This window comes from Scyliorhinus torazame, chromosome 4 (assembly GCF_047496885.1).
Source record: "Scyliorhinus torazame isolate Kashiwa2021f chromosome 4, sScyTor2.1, whole genome shotgun sequence".
Taxonomy (NCBI): domain Eukaryota; kingdom Metazoa; phylum Chordata; class Chondrichthyes; order Carcharhiniformes; family Scyliorhinidae; genus Scyliorhinus; species Scyliorhinus torazame.
Window position 1 is genome coordinate 174,028,869 of NC_092710.1, and position 22,568 is coordinate 174,051,436.

Here is a 22,568-nt window from a genome sequence, read left to right on the forward strand (position 1 = left end):
GTTATATCATGGTTGACCTCATAGAATCATAGAATTTACAGTGCAGAAGGAAGCCATTCGGCCCATCGAGTCTGCACCGGCCCTTACAAAGAACACCCTACTGAAGCTCACATATCTACCCTATTCCCATAACCCAGTAACCCCCACTTAACCTTTTTTGGACACTAAGGGAAATTTAGCATGGCCAATCCACCTAACCCGCACATCTTTGGATTGTGGGAGGAAACCGGAGCACCTGGAGGAAACCCACGCAGACACAGGGAGAACGTGCAAACTCCACACAACAGTGATCCTGCCAGGAATCGATCCTGGAGCTGTGAAGCAACTGTGCTAACCTCTAAGCTACCGTGCTGCCCACTGTATCTTAATTCTATCTAACTTAGTTGGTCCCGTAACTCTGAATACCCTTGTCTAACAGAAAGCTATCAAATCTCAGCTTTGAACCTTTATATTGACATAGTCCCAACAACATTGTGGAGGAGAGATCTCCAAATTTGCATTAACCATTGCACAAAGAAATGCTTCCTGACATCATCCTTGAGCAACCTGGCTCCACTTATGTCCTGTATTCTAGATTAACCAGCCAGAAGATCAAATCTTTTGATCATCTTAAACACCTCAAATAAATCTTATCTCAGTCATGAATTGCAGAACAGACTCGATGGGCTGAATGTCTTACGTTTTGAGGTCTTAATCTTCTGTACCAAAAGGAATGAAAACTTAATCTATGCAACCTCTTCTCATAATTTAAACTATTAGCCCCAGTATAATTGTGGAGGAAGTGCTTGAGGAAGGAAATTTGTCATCCTTACCTGCTCTGGCTTACATATGAATCCAGGTGCACGATAATGTGGCTGGCTCTGAATTGGCCTCTGAAATGGTCTAGCAATCCACTCAGTTCAAGGGAAGTTAGGGATAGGCAACAATGCTGGCTTTGCCAGTGAAGCCCATGTCCCATTAAAGTATTATGAAAAAAAAAACAATCTCTGCTCCACCCCCCTCCAAGGCAAACAACGGTATGGTGCTGAGGACTGAACACAATACTCTAGATATGGTTTAACCGGAGCTCGGTGCAAGTGCAGTATAATCGCAAATTCAACTCCACTATTCAAAATGGGAGGAAGACAGAAAGCGGAAAATTATAGCCCCGTTAGCTTAACATTTGACATGGGCAAATGTTTTAAGCCATTACTTATGTTACAGGTGGGCACTTGGGTAAGTTCAAGGTAATCAAGCAGAGTCAACATGGTTCTGTGAAAGGGAAATCATGATCGGGACATTCAAGCCCTTCCCGTTGGTGACCCTCCGCGGTGGGCACCCTGGCGGTGATACGGGTGAGTCACACAAGACGTCGTAGACATCAGCAGGACCAGATGATCCCGTGGCGACCAATGCCAGCCACCTCCACCACTGTAAAATACTGCGTTTAACCAATTTACTAGAGTTCTTTGATAATAATAATTATTATTGTCACAAGTAGGCTTACATTAACACTGCAATGAAGTGACTGTGAAATCTCCCTAGCCGCCACACTACACCGCCTGTTCGGGTACACTGAGGGAGAATTCAGAATATCCAATTCACCTAACAAGCACATAAGGGCAGCATGATAGCACAGTGGTTAGCACTGTTGCTTCACGGCACCGGGGACCCGGGATAAAATCCCAGCTTGGGTCAATGTCTGTGCTCAGGCTGCGTGTTCTCCCTGTGTCTGTGTGGGTTTCCTCCGGGTGATCCGGTTTCCTCCCACAAATCCCAATGTACAGTGGATGTAGTTAGGTTTTCAGAGGTCATTTGATAAAGTGCCACATCAAAGGTTATTGCAGAAAATAAAATACCATAGTGCAGGGGTAACATATTGGCATCGACAGAAGATTGGCTAGCTAACAGGAAGCAGAGAATTGACATAAATGAGCCTTTTCAGTTTGGCAAGATGTAACGACTGATATGCCACAGAGATCCGTGCTGGGACCTCAACAGTTTACAATGTTCATATATGAGTTGGATGAAGGCATTGAAAGGATAGTTGCCAAATTTACTGATGAGACGAAGAGAGGTAGGAAAGTAACTTGTGAAGAGGGTATAAGGAGGGTAGAAAAGATATAGATCAGTTAAGTGAGTGGGCAAAGAAATAGCAAATGAAGCATTATGTGGTGAAAAAGTGAAATTGCTCATTTTAGCAGGAAGAATAAAAAGGGAGCATATTACCTAAATAATGAGAGATTGCACATCTCTGATGTGTAGAGGGATATCCACTCCTCTTCCCTCCGGTCCTACTCGACCTCACCACTCTCTTTCCCTTCTGGTCCGTCCTGACCACCAATCCCATTGTCCTAATCACTTACCTTCTAATAGTCCCTTTAAATCTACTACTGTAAAAAGGGGGAGTGACTTTCCTCTCTGCGCTCCAATTACTCAACACCGATGGAGCTGGGGGCGTGCTTCGCTGTTCCTGTTTCACCCAGTTTAAGTGAGGAAGGTTATACGAGACAGGGTCTTTGGAATCGCAGCAAAGTTAATCCGTTGAGAGTGTCAATTCGCTGGAGATTACCATTCTGAGAAGGTTACAGGTCAACTATTGTGAGGGGAATTCAACACAAAAGTAGGGAGGTTATACTTCAATTGCACAGGACATGAATGAGACACAAAGTACCATAAGAGATTTGGCTGTAAAATTAAAGGACATGGGGTTAGGAGCAGGTATTGGGATGGATAGAAAACTGGCCAGCAGTCAGGAAACAAAGAAATGCACAGGTCTTTTTCCAAGAGGCAGGCAATGACTAGTGGGGTACCGCAGGGATCAGTGCTAGTACCCCAGCTGTTCACAATATATATTAATGATTTTGATGACAGAACAAATTGTATATCTCCAAATTTGCAGATGACACTAAGTTGTGTGGGAGGGTGAGCTGTGAGGAGAATGCAGAGATCCTTCAGTGTGATTTGGACAAGTTGAGTGAGTGAGCAAAAGAATGGCAGAAATGCAAGGTTATCCAGTTTGGTAGCAAAAATGGAAAGGCAGGCTATTATCTGAATGGCCATACATTAGGAGATTGGAATGTGCAATGAGGCCTGGGTGTTCTCATACACCAGTCATTGAAGGTAAGCATGGAGGTGCAGCAGGCAGTAAAGAAGGCAAATGGTATGTTGGCCTTCATAGTAGAGGATTTGAGTACAACAGCAGGGATGTCTTGCTGCAGTTATATAGGGCCTTGGTGAGGCCACACCTGGAACACTGTTTGCAGTTTTGGTCTCCTTATCTGAGGAAGGATAGTCTTGCTCCAGAGGGAGTGCACAGAAGGTTTACCAGACTGACTCCTGGGGTGACAGGACTGACTTATGAGGAGAGATTGAATTGGTTGGGATTGTGTTTGCTGGAATTCAGAAGAACGAGAGACGATCTCATAGAGACTTATAAAATTCTAACAGGACTAGACAGGGTAGATGCAATAAGGATGGTGGGCGTGTCCAAACCACAGGCCACAGTCTGAGAATACGGGGTAGACCATTTAGGACAGAAATGAGGAGAAATTTCTTCACCCAAAGAGTGGTCAACCTGTGGAATCCGTTACCACAGGAAGTAGTTGAAGCCAAAACATTAGCGTCTGGATTCTCCATTGGCTGATGCCAAAATCGGGAAAGGTGATTGGATGGAGAATCGGTCGTGAAGCAAAAATCGTGGGGGGTGCCGGGTCCACGCCAAATTGTAATTCTCTGGTGCCTCAATAACGGCTTCAACGCATTCCACTCCGCACGTACAGTAAACAATGTTCACATATCATTAGCAGGCCTGACCCAGTATTCTCCAGGGCCTCCGCGATGTTCTGCCTCTGCTGGGGGAGTATTCACGTCGGTGAGATTCAATTGTGCTTTTAAAATCATTATTCTGCAGTGACAACGGCTGCATGGGGTCCTTCCAGGCACCAAGTGGGGACGTGTTCAGAATCTCTCAAAGCCCGGTGCACGGGTGCATACGTGTTGTCACGGAGGTCCTATATACCCAGTCGGCACATTACATCCGTTTCAATGTGGACCGAACCTACTGGGAGGCCTGGGCAGCGGGTGTTGGTCGCCATCGCCGACATATTCCAGGTCTAGGGAGTGATCGATGGGATGCATGCCACCCTACAAGCACTTGCACATGACAGACTTGTCATGATATTCAAACACATACATCATGATGGACACACTAACAGGCAAATCAGAGTACACAACACCACAACCAATCACAGACAAGAACACCAACCACATAAAAAGCACGAACACGACACCTGGAGGTCGGTTGGTCTGGGGAGAAGGGAACAAGAAAGAGCTGTTGAAACACCACAAGCAGGGAGCCCCCCACGTGCAGAGTGCAAAGACCAAACTGTAAATAGTGAGTTTAAATAAAGAAGCGTTGTACCATATACAACTGTGTTGGCTCATCTGTGTGTCAGAACACCCAACACCACATGGTACAGGAGTGGATCGATACCTGCCTACCAACCTGCCATTCTGGACATGGACCACACCGGCAAACCGCAGCCGATGCAAGTCACGGGGAACCTAGGCACCAACTGGAAGCTCTACAGGCAGCGATTTGACCTGTACATCCGTGCCACCGAAAAACAGAATGTCTCGGATGACTCGAAGATTGCAATGCTCCTCTTCTACGCAGGCCCGCACGCAACCGATGTTTTTAACTCACTGGTGTTCGAAGAAGGCGAAAACCAGGCCAAATATGACACGGTCATCCTCAAACTGGACCAGCACTTTCAAGTTGAAGTAAATGAAAGTTTTGAAAGATACATCTTTCAGCAACGCCTGCAAGGTAAGGAGGAGCTTTTTCAACCCTTTTTGACGCACCTCCAGATTCTAGCGCAGTCCTGCGGTTACGGCACCACTACACAGTCCATGATCAGGGACCAGATTGTTTTTGGCGTTGCCTCTAGTGGCCTACGCCAGCAGCTTCTTAAAATGAAAAGCCTCACCTTAGCGTCTGCTGTGGAAGCCTGTGTCCTCCACGAAAATGCTACCTGCCGTTTTGCCCGATTTCAGGCGTCCGAGCTGGCACGGAGGGGGTCCCCAGCCGTCGAATCCGCAATCCAGGCCGCCCACGACGTCGAACGCATCCAGGCCGTCGATTACCTCCCGACCCACGGCCCGGACGACAGCGGCCGCTTCCCGCGCTTTTCGCGGTCTCCCGCGCAGGTGCGCGCCAAAAATAACGGCCACAACGAGGGACGCACTGCGCAGGCGCGCCCACCGCAAGATCGCACTGCGCATGCGCAGTGGCGCAACGAACGCCGTGACGTCATGACGTGCAGCAATTGTGGAGGTCTACACTTAAAAGGGCAATGTCCTGCAAAAAACCGACAGTGCCACAGATGGGCCATGATGGGCCACTACGCAGCCCGCTGTCGTGCGCCTCAACCCATGGATCCGGCGCATCCTCGACAACCTCGCACACGAGTCAGGACCGTCCAGCCCACGCATCAAGACTTCCAGTTAAGTGATGCAGATGACCAGGATGCATTCCGAGTCTCCGTCATTGATGTCAACAAGGTCAATGCCATCAATCCAGCCGATGAGTGGTGTGCCACCCTGACGGTCAACCGATCGCGCGTCGCCTTCCGTCTGGACACCGGCGCATCCGCCAACCTGATTGCTTACTCTGCAGTCCAGGCCATGAAGGTCAAACCACCCATCACACCATCCCGGCTTAAGATGGTTGACTATAACGGGAACATTATCCCGTCCATAGGATCTTGCCAGCTACAGGTGACTCACAAGAGGTACACGGCCACACTCCCCTTCGAAGTTGTTGGCTCATCAAAGGACTCGTTACTGGGCGCACAAGCGTGTAAGGTCCTTCACCTGGTACAGCGTATCATGTCTCTCTCTCCAGATGAGATATCCGACTTCCCGGATGCTGAGTTCCACGCAAATCTCCATTCCCTCCTCGCTCACAACCAGGAGGTTTTTGAAGGCATGGGGACATTGCCACACACGTACAAAATTCGACTCAGACCGGACACCATCCCTGTCGTTCACGCACCTCGCAGGGTTCCTGCGCCTCTCAAAGACCGCCTCAAGGCACAACTGCAAATTCTTCAGGACCAAGGGGTCCTATCCAAGGTCACGGAGCCCACGCCATGGGTCAGCTCCATGGTCTGTGTAAAGAAGCCCTCTGGCGAGCTCCGTATATGTATAGATCCAAAAGATCTGAACAACAACATCATGCGGGAACACTATCCCATCCCGAAACGAGAAGACCTCACCAGCGAGATGGCGCGAGCCAAGATATTCACTAAATTGGATGCGTCCAAAGGATTCTGGCAGATCCAACTGGACCCGGCCAGCCGGAGACTATGCACATTCAACACCCCTTTTGGCAGATTCTGCTACAACCGGATGCCATTCGGCATCATTTCGGCATCTGAAGTATTCCACCGCATTATGGAGCAGATGATGGAAGGCATCGAAGGGGTACGTGTATATGTGGACGATATCATCATTTGGTCCACCACTCCGCAGGAACACATGCATCGTCTACGACGTGTCTTTACCCGCATCCGACAAAATGGCCTGCGTCTCAACCGTGCGAAGTGTGCTTTCGGCCAGACGGAGCTGAAATTCCTCGGGGACCACATCTCAAGGTCCGGGATCCGTCCCGATGCAGACAAGGTTAGCGCCATCACAGCCATGCCACGACCGGCTGACAAGAAGGCTGTCTTAAGATTCCTGGGCATGGTCAACTTCCTTGGGAAGTTCATTCCCAACCTGGCTTCTCATACAACAAATATGCGCCATCTTGTAAAAAAATCGACGGAATTCAACTGGCACCAATCGCATCAGCGGGAATGGGAGGAGCTCAAGCACAAACTGGTCACGGCACCAGTGCTGGCCTTCTTTGACACGACTCGCCCGACAAAGATATCAACAGACGCCAGCCAATCTGGTATTGGAGCGGTACTCCTGCAAAAAGACAGCACGTCATCATGGGCCCCGGTTGCGTATGCCTCACGAGCCATGACCCCTACCGAACAGCGCTACGCGCAAATCGAAAAAGAATGCCTGGGCTTGTTAACTGGACTGGACAAGTTCCACGACTATGTGTATGGCCTGCCACGATTCACGGTCGAAACTGACCACCGCCCCCTGGTCAACATCATTAACAAAGACCTGAACGACATGACTCCTCGCCTCCAGCGCATCTTACTCAAACTCAGGAGGTACGATTTTGAACTGATCTACACTCCGGGGAACGAACTCATCGTGGCGGACACTCTTTCCCGAGCGGTGAGCACACCACCAGATGCGGAGGGGTTCGTGCGTCAAATTGAGGCACACGTGACTCTGACAGCAGCAAATCTGCCAGCTGATGATCCTAGTCTGGCCCACATACGCGCAGAGACGGCGACTGACCCCCTTCTGCAGCGAGTGATGCGCCACATGACGGAAGGGTGGCTAAAAGGGCAGTGCCCCCAGTTTTATAATGTGCAGGATGATCTCACCAATATAGACGGGGTCCTTATGAAATCGCACAGAATCGTCATTCCACACAGCGTGCGCCAGATGATTCTTCATCAACTACACAAAGGCCACTTGGGCGTCGAAAAATGCAGACGAAGGGCCCGGGAGGCGGTATATTGGCCGGGTATTAATGAAGACATAGCCAACATGGTGCTCAACTGCACAACCTGTCAGAGGTTTCAGCCGGCGCAACCTCCGGAAACACTTCTACCACACGAGATGGTGACGTCCCCCTGGGCGAAGGTGGGTGTTGACCTATTTCACGCGCTCGGCAGAGATTACATTGTTATTATAGATTACTTCTCAAACTACCCGGAAGTCATGCCTCTCCATGATCTGACGTCGTCCGCAGTCATTGGGGCCTGCAAGGAAACGTTTGCTCGCCATGGCATTCCAAGGACTGTCATGTCAGACAATGGACCTTGTTTTGCCAGCCGTGAATGGTCGTCCTTTGCCGCAGCATATGGTTTCACTCATGTGACATCCAGCCCTCTGCATCCACAATCGAACGGGAAGGCTGAAAAGGGTGTCCACATCGCAAAGCGGCTCCTGTGCAAGGCGGCTGATGCCGGATCGGACTTTCACCTTGCCTTGTTGGCCTATCGATCGGCCCCGTTATCCACGGGCCTCTCGCCAGCGCAGCTACTAATGGGTCGCTCCCTCAGGACGACGGTACCTTCCGTCCTGGCACCGACAACAGACCATGAGGCGGTTCTTCGGAACATGCAACTGCAGCGTGATCGCCAGAAAGGTCGGTACGACACACGAGCGACGGACCTGCCCCCCCTGTCCTCCGGAGACAAAGTACGCGTCCATCAACCGTATGGTGGCTGGTCAGCACCGGCCGAAGTCCTCCGACAAGTGGCTCCCCGCTCGTTCCTGGTTCGCATGCCGGATGGTTCCGTGCGTCGCCGCAATCGGCGCGCCCTTCGCCGACTTCCACGCTCACAGCCACACAGCACGCCAGATCCTCAACAGGCTTCCGAGGATGACTTTGTGGAGCTGCCGCACATCACGCCCTTTCCATCGCCACCCATGGCCATGCCTGCACAGCAGCCGGTGGTTCTTGATCCACCCTTGAGGCGGTCAACCCGAATTCGTCGCAAACCCATTAGACTGGACTTATAATACCGTTCATATGTTTAACAAGTTCCACGATTTTACATGATAATCGTGGAACTTTATCGTTGTTTATCGTTCCAGATGTCGTCTGACTGGACAACTGTTCAAGTTTTTTTTTTTTTCTTCTTCTTCTCTCGTTCGCATTTCTGTTATGTTATGGTACAACTTGATTCATGTGACGCACCCGACATCGCCCCATGTACATAGTTCCGTCATAGGCACATGCTGCACACGACACACACACACTCTTAGATGCACTCACGTCACGATCATATTTATTACCACGTAGGCACATATCTTTGTAAAAAGGGGGGATGTCATGATATTCAAACACATACATCATGATGGACACACTAACAGGCAAATCAGAGTACACAACACCACAACCAATCACAGACAAGAACACCAACCACATAAAAAGCACGAGCACGACACCTGGAGGTCGGTTGGTCTGGGGAGAAGGGAACAAGAAAGAGCTGTTGAAACACCACAAGCAGGGAGCCCCCCACGTGCAGAGTGCAAAGACCAAACTGTAAATAGTGAGTTTAAATAAAGAAGCGTTGTACCATATACAACTGTGTTGGCTCATCTGTGTGTCAGAACACCCAACACCACAAGACTGGTCTTCACAAAACAAAAGGGGTTCTACTCGATGAATGTCCAGCTGGTGTGTGACCCTGAGATGCAAATCATGCACGTCTGCACCCGATACCCGGGCAGTGTGCACAACACCTTCATTCTGGCAGACTCAAAGATTCCTGGCTTCTTCAAGGCGCATCCCGGGCTAGCTTGGCTCCTGCGCAACAGGGGTTATCCTCTGCGGTGAGCCTAATGACAACTATCCGGAGGCCACAGACCGACACGGAGATCCGCTAATGATGCACAGGCTGCGACCAGCGGCGTGGTGGAGCGGTGCTTTGGTATCCTGAAGATGCAATTTAGGTGCCTGGACCGCTCTGGAGGGAGCCTCCAGAATAGCACTTGGAGAGTCTCCCACATTATGGTAGCCTGCTGCCGTGATTAGACCTCCACAACATCGCGCACAGAGGGGCGACGTACTGGAGGAGGAGGATGAATGTCAGTCCTCGTCCGAAGAGGAAGATGCCGGGCAGGGCAAGGATGCCAGGACAGGACATGGGGCCCGGGAAGGCACGGGAGACTGCGCAACCAGCCCAGACCAGCCCATCCCTCACACCCTTCTGACAGAGCACCAAAGTAGGTTGCAACGTGGTGCACAGGTATTTTATTTTACAAATTTTGAGTACCCAATTCATTTTTTCCAATTAAGGGAAATTTAGCGTGGCCAATCCACCTACCCTGCACATCTTTGGGTTGTGGGGGAGAAACCCTCGCAAACACGGGGAGAATGTGGTGCACAGGTGTTTAAAGTGAAAAATATATATTATAATAATATAATAATAATCTTTTATTGTCACAAGTCGGCTCACATTAACACTGCAATGAAGTTACTGTGAAAAGACCCTGGGATTGTGCCCTAGCCCCTATTGCTATATGGTGCCCTGCACCTGTGCCAACTTAACTGGTGTCTATTTTTCTGACCTTACGGGTCCTAATGCTACGCCTAGGTAGCTAGCCAGGCGGTACATCAGGAGTGGAGGCGGTCTACCGCGGTTCCCGCCCTATGACTTGGGTCCCCTTTGGCGGCCGTCTTCTGGGGCGACCGGGCCTGGATGGGCCCGGCTGCTGCTCGGGTCTCCCACGTGGCGTGGTGCCACCCTATTCTGCCGGCTGCCTCATGTGATGCATCAGGGACAGGAGGTGGGGGGAGGGGGGATTCCGCGTGCTGTGGTATTCTGGCACCTCCCCTGCGAGGGTCACGAGTTCAGGCCCCATCGCCTCTTCCTCCCTCGGGTTGCCCGATGTCGCCTGGGCTACTCCAGGGGATGGGGATGCAAGCAGCTGATATGTGACCATCAGCTGCGCACCATACATGTCTGTGCCCGATATCCAGGCAGTGCGCACGACACCTTCATCCTGACACACTCAAAGATTGCTGACATGTTCGAGATGCCCCCACCTTGGCTGAGGGGTTGGCTTCTTGGTGACAGGGGTTAACCGCTGCGGTCGTGGATGGTGATGCTGATCTGAAGGCCACAGACTGATGCAGAGACCCGCTACAATGACGCCCATATAGCGACCAAGAGTGTGATCAATCAGTGCTTCTGCCTTCTGAAGATACGGTTCAGGTGCCCGGACTGCGCTGGAGGGGCCCTCCAGTAGGATGTTGTGATGGTCGCCCGCATCGTGGAGGCCTGCTGCGTCCTCCACAACATTGCACAACAAAGGGACGATGTGCTGGAGGATGAGGGGGTATGCCAAGAGAGGGAGGATGGGCAGGACATGGAGCCCAGGCAGACAAGGAAGGCGGCACAAGGTGTGCGCCACAGCCAACGTGCACGGGTTGCTCAGATCGCCTCCAGGTTCACCAACTAAGTGGGGTGGAACTGCCAGGGCCACGCACATGACATCCCCTCCCGACATCCCCTCCCCAGCCACCCCCTCGCCTGCAATCCGCTCTGTGATACATACCTGCCATACTATGGGATTTGGGGCCCTGTGTTGGCAGTGACAACGTGTCTGTTCCATGGGATGGAGGATGATGATAACCCGCTCTACGATGAGCTCTGGTGCTCCACATCGTTTGACAACAACTGACTCCTGCCCAATCTGTTCTAGGCCAGGGTCTGCTCGCTCGTGGCCATTGAGCACAGGGAGTGGACCATCTCCGTCAGGGACTGCGCCACACCTGCAGGTGCTGGATGCTCGCGGACAACCCCTCATGTAGAATCTGACACTGCGACTGCATCTCCACAATCGATGGGACTGTCCGTTCGAGAAGCCCGAAACACATCTGGATGGCAGCTAGTTCCTGGGGTCGGCCTGCCCTCCGACCTTTCACCCCCTTAGGAGTTCCCACCTCCACCTGCTGTACTGGATCAGCTGTGTGGTATGCACCAGAGAGTGTCCCAGGAGCCTCTTCATTAACATGCCCAACCGAGGTGAGCGTCTCTGGGATGGTGGAGGGTGTTGGAGACAGCTGTGATGGAAAATCCATGTCATCCACTGACCCGAGGTCCGGGGTGTCCTGAATCTCAGGCGGAGGACTGGTTCCGAGCTGCTCTCATCGTCGGTGCTCGGCTCACAGGGGGCTCGGCTGTGGCACTGGCTGGGGCCTGGGACACCAGCTGGACCTGCCCCAACGGCAGCAGGTCCTGCAAGATACAAGAAAAGACGCATGATTAGACCGTGGGCCGGGAGGGAGTGGGGGTGGTGGGTGTGAGGGTGCGGGTGGGGGTGGCGGGGTGGGGGGGGTGAACGGTGGGGGTGAGGGTGGTGTGGGGTGAGGGTGGTGTGGGGGGGGGGTGTTACGGCGGGGGGCGTGGTTGGCACATGTATCACGGGAAACCTCAACTCAGTGGGGTCTCACTTCCTCGCCCGCAGCCGACCTTCATTCCGGCAAACTTCCTTTCCTCTAGGCCGCCGACCGCGTCCAGGGCCCTCTGCTTTGCCACGGTGAGGGGCCATAGGTCCGGCGGTTGTTTGGGACCTACCCCTGGGGTAGGGGACCGGGGCAGGGGGGGCTGCAAATGGAAAACGACAGTGTTAGACAATCCGATGCATGCAGCCCAGGGGGTGGGTAGCTGGTGGCCTCAGTGGCCAAGGCCATAGCGGCCGATATGGATGCTGGCATGTGGTGCAGGGTGGGAGTTCGGCCGCCCTCTGGGTTGGAGGGTTTGCTTACGGCTGTGTGGGACGGGGGTTGGAGCTAGGTGCACAGTGCTGCCTACTCACTCTGGCCGCCCTGAGGCAGTTGTGCAAATTTTCCAGCACTACTGGCCGGTCCGGACAGTGTTACCCACGGTGCTCACCGCCTGTGCCACCTGCGCCCGGGCACGGCGAGTGGCGGTGGCTGGTGGGGTCATCCGCCTCTCCTCCACCTTAACTGAGAGGGTCTTCAGCTCGGCTTCGGTGAACTCGGTGATGCTCTCCTCGCTGCCATCTTGCTGACTGTGGTGGTGTGTGTGGGGAGTGAAGTGTGTATATGTGGCTGCAGCGTGTCAGCCTCCTGAGTGTCAATCGCGAAACCCGCAAATTCGGCATCGTTTCTCATTGGAATCGATTGAGTTCCATGTGGTGTTGGTGCTAGCTCCTTAACGGTAGCAGAATCGGTAGGTGTGGCGCCAGTTTTGCTGTCTTGGAACTCACGAATTCTGCACCGGCGTCAACACTCAGAGCTGGATTCTCCGGTCGCCGGCGCCGAAATAACGTTTGCCGATCGGCCGGAGAATCAGAGTTCCTGACTAAATCGGGGATGAAGCTGATTTTGCGATCCTCTGCCCCCTCCATAACGGCATACTTTAGGAGTATGCCACGCCACGTAGCGATGGCATCAGGACATTGCCTGAGGCCCGCCCCCCTGACGCTCCACCTCCCCGATGCTCCACCTTCGACCGACTGAGTTACCAACGGCGTGGGACACGTGTGGTCTCACCTGTCGGGAACTCAGTGTGGCGGCTGCGGGCTCAGTCTAGTGGCGCCACAGTCGGGGGAGGGCCGATCTGCAAGCAGGGGGGGGACATTATTTGGGGTGGGGGGCACTGTGAGAGCGTTGTCTGGGGCACGGGAGCCGGCCGAAGGGGGGGACTATTTTGCGGGCCGAGTCCGCGAGTATGCGTGGCCACGGACCCAGAAATTCTGCAGTGCGTATCGGCAGCTAGATCCGGGTGCTCTACGCTGCCGTCTTGCTAGTCCCCAGCTAAGTGGGGAATTGGTGGCCGTTTTGCACCATGTTTTCTGACGTTAAACGCCACCGTTCCCACGCCGGCGTGGGGGCATAGCCCCACAATCGGAGAATCTAGCCCCTAGTCTCAGAAACGAAGAATTCAGCTCTTCGTCTCCCTTTGGGAGAATCTCACCGAACATTCCATTAACCCTTGAAATTCTTTTTTCTAGCTGTCCATTTTATTTTCATGCTTTTGGTGCCTGGACCCTGAAATCTCTCTGCCTACTTGCGTCCCATCATTTAGAAACGACTCTGATCCACCTTTCCTGCTGTGTCTCTCTGATCAGCAGCAATAACTATTATTCTGCAGTCAGGCAATGGCTCAAATTAAGTTTCAGCCTGCAAAACGTCTGGTGGATAATTGGGAAGGCAGATAATAGGACTAGTTTCTGAAACATCCACATTTGTCACCTTTCTACTTCTGACAACATACACAAAAGCACATAATGGAATGTTTATTTTATTTATGAGGTCTCTTTGGTGACAGATCACAGCAGCCATATGAATTGAAGCCATAATAGAAACATTAATGGTGCATGCTAATAGGCCAATATTTAAAGAATTCTGGTGCCTGACTAAGACGCTAAATCCACGATTGAATGTTTAAGCCAGTTTGCTGCTTTGTATCTTTGGCCTTACATGCCATGTTTAGAACTCTTCATCAGAAACAAAGGAAGTATGGTTTTAAGATTATGGGTGTAGTCGAGTGAAGGCCCTGACAACATGAAAGTAGTGACACCGTCTAGACTGTCTCTTGTTTACCACCATCCAGTTTTTCCAACCACAAAACAGAGTGAGAAAAAGAAATCAGGAAATCAGAGAGATACCAGAACTTGGTTGTCGAAAAGATTTATCATCTGTGACTCTGGCTCTTTACCATTAACCACAACAAAGAGCTCTTATGTGACTGCTTAGAGACAGTGGACTGGTCCATATTTAAGAACTCAGCGACCAACTTAAATGAGTATGCCACCACCGTCACAGACTTCATCAGCAAATGTGTGGACGACTGCGTGCCAAAGAAAGCAGTACGTACGTTCCCCAACCGGAAACCATGGCTCAATCGCGAGATTGACTCCCTACTGAAGGACAGATCTGAGGCGTTCAAGACAGATGATCCTGACCTATACAAGAAATCCAGGTACGACCTTCGCAAAGCCATCCGAGATGCCAAGAGAGAATATCAAACCAAGCTAGAGTAACAGACAGACTCTCGGCGGTTGTGGCAAGGACTAAACAACATAACGGGCTACAAAGCGAAGTCGAACAGTATCTCTGGCAGCAGCACACCCCTCCCCGATGAACTCAATGTATTCTATGCTCGGTTCGAGCAGGTAACCAACAATCCGCTGTCGAGTGCCCCAGCAGCCCATAATTCACCCATACCCACCATCACAGCTTCCAAAGTCAGATTGGCCTTCCTGAAAGTGAACCCTCGGAAGGCGTCGGGCCCGGACGGGATACCTGGTCGTGCACTCAGAGCCTGCGCGGACCAGCTGGCAGAGGTATTCGCGGACATCTTTAACCTGTCCCTACTCCACTCCGAGGTCCCCACCTGCTTCAAGAGGACCACCATCATACCGGTACCAAAGAAGAACCAGGCAACGTGCCTCAATGACTACCGTCCAGTGGCCCTGACTTCAGTCGTAATGAAGTGCTTCGAGAGGTTGATCATGAAGCGCATCACCTCCATACTCCCAGAACACCTTGATCCACTGCAATTCGCATACCGTTGCAACCGGTCCACATCAGACGCCATTTCCCTGGCTCTACACTCATCCCGAGAGCATCTCGAAAACAAGGACTCCTACATCAGACTGCTATTTATTGACTACAGTTCCGCCTTCAACACCATAATCCCAGCCACGCTCATATCAAAGCTCCAAAACCTAGGACTTGGCTCCCCACTCTGCAACTGGATCCGCGATTTTCTGACCAACAGACCACAATCAGTAAGAATGAACAACAACATCTCTTCCACAATAGTCCTCAACACCGGAGCCCCGCAAGGCTGCGTACTTAGCCCCCTACTCTACTCCCTGTACATACATGACTGCGTGGCAAAACTTGGTCCCAACTCCATCTACAAGTTTGCTGACGATACGACCATAGTGGGCCGGATATCGAATAACGATGAGTCCGAATACAGGAGGGAGATAGAGAACCTAGTGGAGTGATGTAGCGACAACAATCTCTCCCTCAATGCAAGCAAAACTAAAGAGCTGGTCATTGACTTCAGGAAGCAAAGTACTGTACACACCCCTGTCAGCATCAACGGGGCCAAGGTGGAGATGGTTAGCAGTTTCAAATTCCTAGGGGTGCACATCTCCAAAAATCTGTCCTGGTCCACCCACGTCGACGCTACCACCAAGAAAGCACAACAGCGCCTATACTTCCTCAGGAAACTAAGGAAATTCGGCATGTCCACATTAACCCTTACCAACTTTTACAGATGCACCATAGAAAGCATCCTATCGGGCTGCATCACAGCCTGGTATGGCAACTGCTCGGCCCAGGACCGCAAGAAACTTCAGAGAGTCGTGAACACCGCCCAGTCCATCACACGAACCTGCCTCCCATCCATTGACTTCTACACCTCCCACTGCCTGGGGAAAGCGGGCAGCATAATCAAAGATCCCTCCCACCCGGCTTACTCACTCTTCCAACTTCTTCCATTGGGCAGGAGATACAGAAGCCTGAGAACACGCACGAACAGACTCAAAAACAGCTTCTTCCCCACTGTCACCAGACTCCTAAATGACCCTCTTATGGACTGACCTCATTAACACTACACCCTGTATGCTTCATCCGATGCCAGTGCTTATGTGGTTACATTGTATATGTTGTGTTGCCCTATTATGTATTTTCTTTTATTCCCTTTTCTTCCCATGTACTTAATGATCTGTTGAGCTGCTCGCAGAAAAATACTTTTCACTGTACCTCGGTACACGTGACAATAAACAAATCCAATCCAATCCAATCCAATCCCCACCCAGAACCATTGCCATCTCATCATGACACGGATGGACCATTTCTTTGTCAATGTAATTTGCTCCTTGACATAAAGGTAGTTTCGTATGGTCTCATGGAAACACTATGGGAGATTTTCTGGCCGTTCTCGGAAGAGCGGGATCTTCCAGACCCACCGATGGCAAACCCTCGCCACAGGATTCCTGGCGGCTAGTTGATGTTGATCATAGAATCATAGAATTTACAGTGCAGAAGGAGGCCATTTGGCCCATCGAGTCTGCACCGGCTCTTGGAAAGAGCACCCTACCCAAGCCCACACCTCCACCCTATCCCCATAACCCAGTAACCCCATCCAACACGAAGGGCGATTTTGGACACTAAGGACAATTTAGCATGGCCAATCCACCTAACCTGCACATCTTTGTGGGAGGAAACCGGAGCACCCGGAGGAAACCCACACACACAATGGGAGAACGTGCAGACTCTGCACAGACTGTGAGCCAAGCCGGGACTCTAATCTGCGACCCTGGAACTGTGGAGCAATTGTGCGAACCACTGTGCTACCGTGCTGCCCAAAGTATGCAATGGGAAATCCCATTGACAGCGGCGGGGCTAGAAGACTCTGCCACCGGCCAACAGTGGCCGGCGCTTGCCGCCGGGAGACACACCGAGGGGAGCGCAGAATATCATCCCCCCCTCCCGCTACGATTTTTAAAAAAAATTACTTTATCAGAGTTACAAAGCCAGGGCTCAGTGTGTGGATAGGGGCGAACCCCTAATCCAGCTCCTTGCCTGCTCCAAAAACCAATTCAAATTGAATCCAATTCATGGTTTCCACAAGAGAGACAGACCAGATCCAGGCATTACACCTGGCCTCATGCTCATCTTAGCCAAAAGGCTGAGAAGCGATGTCTAAGCTATTTTTTGCGACCGGAAAATCCCGCCCAGCACCTATGAAGAGACTAACAGTGTTAACGGTCATATTTTCCTGAAGGAGTCAGAATAGTTTCCTACTCTGCAAATCCACCTCATGACCCCTGCTCGCTATATTTTCATCCTTGGAGAGGCTTTTCAGGATGTTGTTGGGTTCTCCATCTTTGCAGGTTGGCCCAAGGCAGCAATGGTAGCAGTTGGATTGTGAAGCTGTCAGGATAGAACACCTAGGGCAGCATGGTGGTGCAGTGGTTAGCCCTGCTGCCTCACGGCACCGAGGTCTCAGATTCGATCCCGGCTCTGGGTCACTGTCCGTGTGGAGTTTGCACATTCTCCCCGTGTCTGCGTGGGTTTCACCCCCACAATCCAAAGATGTGCAGGGTAGGTGGATTCGCCACGCTAAATTGTCCCTTAATTGGAAAAAATGAATTGGGTACTCTGAAATTATTTTAAAAAGGATATAACACCTACCTTTGTTTAGTGGGACATCAGCCAATTGGAATCATAAATGTCAGGCCTAGACTTCTGGTGGTGTAATATAGGGGGAAGACGCGCAAGAGGTGGCTCCCGCTAGAGTACTGTACTTTTTGCCCCTTTTCTTAGTATCATGGCTTGTTTTCTCATGAAAACCCACGTAGTTAATGTAATAAGGATCTTGTATGACTTGTCATAATATCCACTCATGTATATAATGAGATGCAGACAGGCAGTGATTGACACATAGGGTGACCAGTAAGCATACAACACAGCACAGCCAATCACCAAATAGGACACTACCACTATAAAGCCAGAGGGCACTAGGTTTCCCGTGCTCTCGGGACTCAGCTACTGAGACAGTCAGAGTCCACGAGCTAGCAAGCACAAACACCATGCGGTAGCTGGTAAGTCTGGTCAGGCTACTGCAAGGTCACTAGTCAGATCAGTATAGTGTCGACCCACAGCTGAATATGTACAGCAGTTCATCTAGTTGAATAAAACATTGTTGGATCTTCTCCTGTGTTAGACGTCTGTTTCTAATTTCCCTGTATCGAGTGCAGTCCACTTCGAACCAACCTGCCTAACACATCATGACTGCGATGCCAAAAAAAGTCTTGTGAAAGAAGGTGTAAAGCAGTAGTTTGTCAATAGGGTCTAAGGCCTTTCAGAGTTCATTGGCAGGTAAAAAGGCAGAATCAGTCTCTGGTGCTCCAGCCACTCCACTAAAGGCCGAGGTGCTTTCTAATACCTTGGCAAGCACCAACGAATTGTATTCAGAAATTAATGGAAGAGGCCTTGGTCCCCCTTTGAGCGGCTCTGGGGCAAACCAATGAAACCGTGGAAGCCCATGGAGCCATGAGCAAAGATATGGAAGTGGTCCATTTGAGCCACAGCATTGCCTCACTGGAATCGGAGCTATCTTTGATGATTGAAGTGAACAAGCCATTGAAGGCCAAAGTAAATGGCCTAGAGCAGTGTTCTTTAAACTTTTTTCCCCGGGACCTACTTTTACCAACCGGCTGACCTTCGGGGCCCAAGCTGACCTTCGCGACCCACCATTATTGCTTACCTTTAATGCGACGTGTGAGTCTGCTTGATCTTCACAATCTCACTTGCTTTGTCATTCAATGTTATATTTCTGCGAAGGACTTCAGCTAAAGATTTAAGTTCTTGTTGTATCCCTTGGAAAAAATCAAGAGGTTCGTCCTCGAACTCGCCATACTTAGCTTTGAAATGCCTTTAAAGTTTTGAGGGTTTTAAAGTTTCATTTGCCACTACTTACCGGCATATGACACACATGGGCTTTGCATCTGATTTGCATTGGCAAAATTAACAGTACCATACCTCAAGAAATAATCTTTATACTGCTTTGAACCCGATTTCAGCTACTTCTTAATGCGTTGTTCACCAGAGGCCCTGGAGCTCTGGATACAGCTCGCACCAGCATATGTTTTGTCCTGCTGTGGACTCTCCTGGGAAGGTCACTCCAGCAGATTCAATTATGAAATCCTGGCCTTTTTGTGTCTCCAACTCTCTTCCTTATTACAAAACAATCTTCCATTGTTCACAGTCCTCCTGCTTGCTAGCTGGCAGCTACAAAATAGAGGCATCTCTATTTCAAGCACAAAGCATGGACCTACAGGATGAGTGATGTCAGTGTATCTGCTGGGTGCGTGACCTGCTCTCTGCCACTGCTTCTGGTGGGAAGACTCCAGCATTCAAAGGCCGGTTGTGGCCAACATTCTCAACTTAAAAGCCCGGTCTTGGCCGGCATTCATAAAAGCTGGTCAGGGCCGTTGGGTGCTACTCCCGCGATCAGTAAGGCATTGATTGAATACTCCGCGGCCCTCCTGACAACTGCCTGAAACCTGCCCTGTGGATCGCAACCTTAATTTTGAAAACCCGTGACCTAGAGGATAGGCCCAGGATCAAACCAGCTAGAGGGGATGGAAGGCCCAATGCCCAAGGAGTACTTTGTAGTACATTCCATCCTGAGTTGGACCGAGTCCATTGTACGCACCACTGAGGCCTCATTCTGAAGATCCATGCGTGCAGTGATAATCAGGTCCCACAACTTCAAGGAGAAAGAGAGTTGGGCGAATGAACACCGTGTCTTTAAGTGGAAAGGCCAATCCATCAGGTTCTATCGAGATGTGGGTGCGGAGCTGGAGAAGAATAGGGCTGCATTCAATAGACCAAGGCCATCCATATATAACAGTGGAGTTCAGTTCGGTTGATCTACCCTGCTCGGTTTAGAGTAACTTTCGAAGGAAAAGATTTCTTTGACGCACTGGGAAAGGCTGACTCGTTCGGTCAAAAACGCAAGATAGGCACGGTGTAATTGAATTTTTGATTCTGTTGATGAGAATGTTAAATTGTTGCATTGTGGGATTTCATAGTTGTATTGTATTCTCCTGTTCTTGTTGGGGTTAAACTTTTATAGTTCTTGTTTAGATTTTGGGTTTAGCTCTATGTGGGGCTCAGTTTGTTATGATAATATATAGCTCCCTTTTGGAGTGCAAGGTTCATGGGTTTTGTTGTCTGTAACCATTTTTTCTTATCTCCAGTCGGGAACCCCCCCCCTATTAACCTAAGAGTTAGCTCACAAGAGAAGTTTTGGGGGGTTGGCATTAGCTCATAATAGTAGTTTGTTTAGATTATGAGTTTGGCGATTTTGTTTTGTTTAGGTTTGTTAGAAGTAGATTTCAGTATTCTGTGTTTGCCTTGTCTCTGTTTGTATTTGCATTTGGGTGTGGTTGTATTCAAGGGTGGTAGCATGCGGTGGAGGAGGAGGGGGACGGATAGTTTGCTGAAAGTGTCTGTAGATTTCTCTACCAAGCATCGGGTGTCCCTTTACTCAGATGGCTTGAGCTTGGTCGAGAGCTTGATCTTGGTTTCGGACAATGCTCGGCACAACATCGAGGGCCGAAGGGCCTATTCTGTGCTGTACTGCTCTATGTTCTAACTCCCCTCTGTGGACGTAATAATGAAACTGCTTTGTACTTTTGGCTTCTTTTTAGGATACAAGTTGAACTTGAGCGAGAGTGAACCCCCCATCGGAGGAGGGCCCAATTGGAGATGTTACCTTTTCCCTTTGCCAAGACTAGCTTTCGTTATCTGGGGGTCCGGGTGGCCCACGACAAGGCCTCGCTTCATAAATTAAATTACACAAATCTGGTGGACAGGATCAAAACAGACTTGCAGAGGTGGGATTACCTCCCCCTATCCTTGACAGGTTAGTGTTCAGATTATGAAAATGAATGTGCTCCTGAGATTTTTATTTCTCTTTCAGCATCTCCCACAGCCCTCGCGGAGGCCCACGATCCTCAGGTTCTGCCTCCTGGCTCTGTTCCCCAGCTCTTCAAGCTGCTTCTGCATCCTCCTCTGGTGGGCGTTCAGCTCCTCTACCTCGTGCTCCAGCTCCGTTACTGTGTCTGCCTGGGTGGAGAGCTTCACCTCACCTCCCTGAGCGCCTTCTCTTGGACCGCCTGCGCCTCGACCATTCGAGCCATCACCGCCCTCGTCGGGTCCAACGTGTCCCTCTTCAAGTCGGCGAAGCAGCTCCGGAAAAACTCCATCTGCTGCTCCCTTGGCCAGTGAGCCTCCGCTCCCTGTTCCCTGCTGGCCGCCATGTTTCGCCGCCCGGTCAGAGGTCCCCGCTGCTCCTGCTTCGAACTTCGCCGCTCCACTCGACCACTTCTGGTCCGACTGTCCATACCCCGGGAGGAAAACCTCTTCTTTTCGTCTCCTCCACCGATTCAGGCCGCCAGGTCCTGAAGAAATCCTGCAAGACAGGTCCGTTTGCCCATCGCGGGCAAGAGCGGTCCGACCTGCGACCTGCTTCCTCGAGGGCGCCACCGGAAGTCCCGGCGCCGACTTTCTAGTCGTAAGACTAGACGAATCCTGCGGACATAGCCACAGGATCGGCTTAATTCCCTAAAACTAGGTCAAGTACTGCCTCCTCTCTTGTAGGACGCTCGAGGTGCTGGCTTAAAAACTCTCCTGGATACACTTTCAGAATCCTAATTAATATTGAGGAATTTGAAATCACCTACTATTATTATCCTGTTGCTTTTACACTTCTCTGAGATTTGTCCACATACCTGCTCATCTATATCTCCCTGACTGAGGGCCTATAGTACACACCCAGCAATGTGATTGTCCCCTTTTTGTTTTTAAGTTTACCCATATGGCCTCAATTGAGGAGGCTCCTAACATATCATCCCTCCTCACTGCAGTGATTAACCCATTGATCATTGTTACGACACCGCCTCCACCCCCCCCCCCTCCCCCCCGCTCCCCCCGATCTTGCTGGAAGATTCTACACTCCGGAATATTGAGCAGCCAGTCCTGTCCCTCCCTGTGATACTCACTTTGATCAGTTCATACTTGTCCATGTGCTGTTGCTCTCTTCTGTCCAACAGATTTCAATAACTTCCCCACATTTGCAGCTGGATTCTCCGCAATCGTCGCGATGGCCTGACGCCGGCGTCAAAAATTAGGCGAACCACTCCGGCGTCGAGCCGACCGGACGTAGCGGGATTTTCCGCACTTCTGGGGGCTAGGTTTAAACTAGTATGGCAGGGGGGTGGGCACGGGAGCAATAGGTCAGAAGGTGAGAGCGTTGAGGGAGAACTAGGGAATAGGGACAGTGTGGCTCTGAGGCAGAGCAGACGGGGAGAAGTTGCTGAACACAGCGGGTCTGGTGGCCTGAAGTGCATATGTTTTAATGCAAGGAGCATTACGG

At 50.9% G+C, this 22,568-nt stretch overlaps 1 long non-coding RNA gene across 1 annotated transcript in view; it reads left to right on the forward strand.

The window, feature by feature from the left end:
• Positions 1 to 21,582, forward strand: part of LOC140411672 (uncharacterized) — a 73,016-nt gene extending 51,434 nt beyond the window's left edge. Inside the window, exons 2-3 of the long non-coding RNA XR_011940946.1 lie at positions 20,842 to 21,027; positions 21,114 to 21,582. This is a non-coding gene — a long non-coding RNA (uncharacterized lncRNA). The remainder of the gene's footprint in view (positions 1 to 20,841; positions 21,028 to 21,113) is intronic.
• The last annotated feature ends 986 nt before the right edge of the window (positions 21,583 to 22,568 follow it).